General features: G+C 23.1%; 1 long non-coding RNA gene across 2 annotated transcripts; it reads left to right on the top strand.

Moving 5' to 3' along the window:
- Window positions 1-756: 756 nt before the first annotated feature.
- Window positions 757-2900, top strand: LOC136074854 (uncharacterized). Of its 2 annotated transcripts, XR_010635502.1 has the most exons (4): window positions 757-1058; window positions 1163-1346; window positions 2071-2155; window positions 2525-2900. It is a non-coding gene; the product is annotated as an uncharacterized LOC136074854 (long non-coding RNA). The 2 variants fall into 2 exon arrangements; XR_010635503.1 differs by lacking the exon at window positions 2071-2155 and having other exon boundaries at window positions 771-1058.
- The last annotated feature ends 1513 nt before the right edge of the window (window positions 2901-4413 follow it).

Genomic DNA, 4413 nt, shown 5'->3' with positions numbered 1-4413 from the left:
ATTGAACCATATATATGGTTAGGTTTTAATGGCTGTTGTTATATTTTTGATTTAAGAATACTTTTTAAACCCTTTTTTTTGGAGAAAGAATCGATATATGGTAAATAATTTATTATACTCATTATAAATGGATTCGCCTCCTTCTTTGTAGTATGCCTTGTTGTTTGTACCTGGTTTGTATTAAAATATATATATATATATATATATATATATATATATATATATATATATATATATATATATATATATATATATATATATATATATATATATAGTTTCAGTGAAATACCCTAAAACTATTTATCAACCTATACTTTACTTTCTATCCAAAATTATCAAAAAATTAAATTGTCTATTTGTCTGGAGTCATACGCAGGTTACCATACCTCTCTCAATCTGTAATTTTTTTTACTTTTATAAAAAGTTCTCGTTATTATCTTTAATCTTTTAGTAACGACCATAAATCAAAAACTAATGCATAAAATTATGGAAAAATTTACCATATTTTATTCATGGAATAATTTTTTTTATATATTCAATTTAAATCACTAAACTATATTAAAACTCGTCTTTATGCCTTTTTTTGGAGAGACTGTTTGTAAAATGTTGGGCTCATTGTGGGTTATTATTATTATTGCTTATGGTATGATGATATGTAATATAAATATTATTATAGCATTTTTTTACGATTACTCATAATTATTGCTTATTGTTATTGTTTATAATATTGCTATTTTGATATTGTTATTGATAATTTTTTTTAGATTAGTACTAGTATTATTTCTAAATATCGATGTTTTCTTTTTAGCAATCGCAAGTTTCTAAATATACACAATGTAAAGTAAGTAAAGGAAACATTACTTTTCAATTAGTAAATTTAATATTATTAATTAATTTTGTTTGTTTTTTACATTTTATAATATGATCTAATTAAATGCTCCAGAACAAAGTTATTAGAAATTGGATGCTAAATTTACTCAAAAAAGGACTCGGGTAAATAAATGTATAGTTGATAGAAATCGCAAGAGAGTTGATAGAAATCGCCAATTCTTTCTAAAGTGAGTAGTTATTTTTTCAAAACTGTTCTAATGGGTTATTCTATAAGTATCCTCTGCTTTTTATAATTGTTTTTATGCTTTTCTTTTATTATTGTTTAATTCAGATTGTTGGCGAGTCTTCTGTCACAGTTGACTCAGTAAGAGTAAGCTTGGCTTAAGAAATTCACACACTTACATTCTGGAATACTCAAGTTGGTAGTTAATTAAGAAATTAGGAAATTTTCAGAATTAAGAAAACTAAAGTGGACAATAAATTGCCGACCTTAAACTGTTGCAGATCGACATGCTGTAAGTATATATATATATATATATATATATATATATATATATATATATATATATATATATATATATATATATATATATATATATATATATATATATATATATATATACATATATATATATATATATATATATATATATATATATATATATATATATATATATATATATATATATATATATATATATATATATATATATATATATATATACATATATATATATATATATATATATATATATATATATATATATATATATATATATATATATATATAAATATATATATAATTTGCAATAACAATATTAAAATAGCAATATATATATATGTTTATACATAGATATATAGATATAGATATATACACAAATATACATATATACATATATAAATACACATATACATATATATACATATATATACATATATATATATATATATATATATATATATATATATATATATATATATATATATATATATATATATATATATATATATATACGTACATATATATACATATATATATAAACACATATATAGACACACACACACACACACACACACACACACACACACAGATATACATATATATATATATATATATATATATATATATACATATATATATATATATATATATATATATATATATATATATATATATATATATATATATATATATATATATATATATATATATATATATATATATATATCAGCCCTCAGGATTAGGGTCAGCATTCAGCAGTGTCAACCTAATTGCTAACCTCAAAGGTGTTGGAGATTGCTGACCTCGTTTCTATGTTTTATGGTAGGATCTTTGTATTAAATTTTTCTTGCCGACCTCTAAAAGATTGAGGTTGGCAAAATACTGCTGACCTCATTTTTCCTAATTTCGAGGGTTGATATATCTACTATAGCATATTTATGTAAGCATTTGCTTACTTTTTTTGCTTATCTAAATCGATATGGCTTTTTTGGGGAAAAAAAGGAAAAAACGAAGAATAATGAATGAAAAGATAGCTGCCCCATGCCAAAACCTCAATGTAGTAGCATTCCACTGCTAGTCAGGGTATTTGTCAGTCGATGTATGTACTGAAAAAAGATGTTTATAAGTATGTACTAAAAAAAGATGTTAATGTTAAATTTTAGATTTGAGTTTTGTTAAATTTATTTTTAGATAAAATAAATCCTTATCATAACAGACGATGGAGACGAGGCAATCGTTATGCATAGCAAAAAAATTATTTTACGAAGTATTTTATTTTCTGACGCCGTGATTGGACTTATTGGAATACACTATGTAATGGACATGGATTATGACGCCCAAGTCATGACGGCATACACAATTTACATTATATTTTATTTAAAGATAAAAGCTCAACAAAAACTCGTTCGAGTCAGATGAGTAGCCTATGGGAGGAGTATTGCCGCTACAAGCATTACCAATAACTGGACATTCCAAAGAACAACAAGTTTTATTTCAACGATGAGATTTATTTAAATGTATAAATACTTTTTGAATATTCTTATTTTATATCATCCTAATTTCAAAATGCTTCTTTTTTTCCATAGAAAAAATACTCTTGTAATATTGTTTTACCGTTCAAGGAAAATATTATTGAAACAAGATAATAGAATCTTATTTTAAGCAAAAATGTCCCTGAAATAAGAAAAAAATTCTTATTGATAAAAATAAATCTTAAAACAAGTAAAAAACATCTTTATTTGAGCAAAAATATTCTTAAAATAAGAAAAAAATTCTTATTTTAAAAATATAAATACTTGAAACAAGAAAAAAAATTCTTATTTTGAGCAAAAATATTCTTGAAACAAGAAAAAAAATTCTTATTATAAGAATATAAATACTTGATACAAGAAAAAAAATTCTTATTCTGAGCAAAAATATTTTTGAAACAAGAAAAAAAATTCTTGTTTTAAGAATAAAAGTTTTTGAAACAAGAAAAAAAAGATATTTAACAAAAAAATTCTTAAAACAAGAAAAATAGTTCTTATTTTAAGAATAAAAATTCTTAAAACAAGTAAAAAAGTTCTTAGGTGGCGGACAAGTCTATTTTTTCTTGTTTTAAGACTTTTTTTGCTTAAAACAAGAATCGTGGATTTTGCTGTGTAAAGTACTTTCAAAAAAAATGCGATAAAACAAAATTGGAATATAAGAATTATGCAAGTCTCTTTGAGAAAATTAAAAAAATCGCTAAAGCTAGTTATTATAACAAACTACTGAAAAGTGTCAAACAGATTTTAGGAAAACATGGCAATTACTAAATAAAATTATTGGTAATCCAAAAATTAACAAACAGTGCTTTCCTAAAACTATAAAAAATCAACCACGAAACAATTGATGATGAAAACGTCATTGCAAATGAGTTTAACAACATCTTTGTTAATATAGGATCTAAACTTGCATCTCAAGTTACTAGTGTAAATAAATCTTTTGATAAATATTTAGATCGTAGTAGTAATGAATTGAATAACAAAAAACTAACCATGTTAGAATTTGAAAAGCCTAAAAAGAAACAAAGCAACCAGAATTGACGATATGAATAGCAACACTGTAATTAACTGCCAAAACGAGCTTAAAGTTCCTTTATTTAAAATATTTAAACACTCCTTAAAGGAAGGTATATTTCCTGAAAAATTGAAAATAACGAAAGTAAAACCTATTTTTAAATCAGGAAATACAAGTGAAATTGGCAATTACAGACCAATATCAATACTTTATACATTCTCTAAGATACTTGAGAAAATTATGCACATTAAAGTAAATATTTTTTTTAAAGAAAATAATTTTATTTACTCCAAGCAATTCGGTTTTTAAAAAAAAACATCAACTGAACACGCAATCCTTCACCTAGTTGATGAAATAAAAAACTCTTTTACAAACGAAGAAGTTATACTAGGTGTATTCATAGATCTCTCTAAGCTTTTTGATACAGTCGACCACAAAATATTATTATCAAAGCTTAACATGCATGACATAAGGGGTAGAACGAACAAATCGATAGAAAGCTACATAGATAAACGTGTGCAATCTAAATACTATGGAGA

This window comes from Hydra vulgaris, chromosome 01 (genome assembly GCF_038396675.1).
Source record: "Hydra vulgaris chromosome 01, alternate assembly HydraT2T_AEP".
NCBI lineage: Eukaryota > Metazoa > Cnidaria > Hydrozoa > Anthoathecata > Hydridae > Hydra > Hydra vulgaris.
Note: the sequence above shows the minus strand (reverse complement) of the source record. Positions and strands in the feature narration are given on the sequence as shown.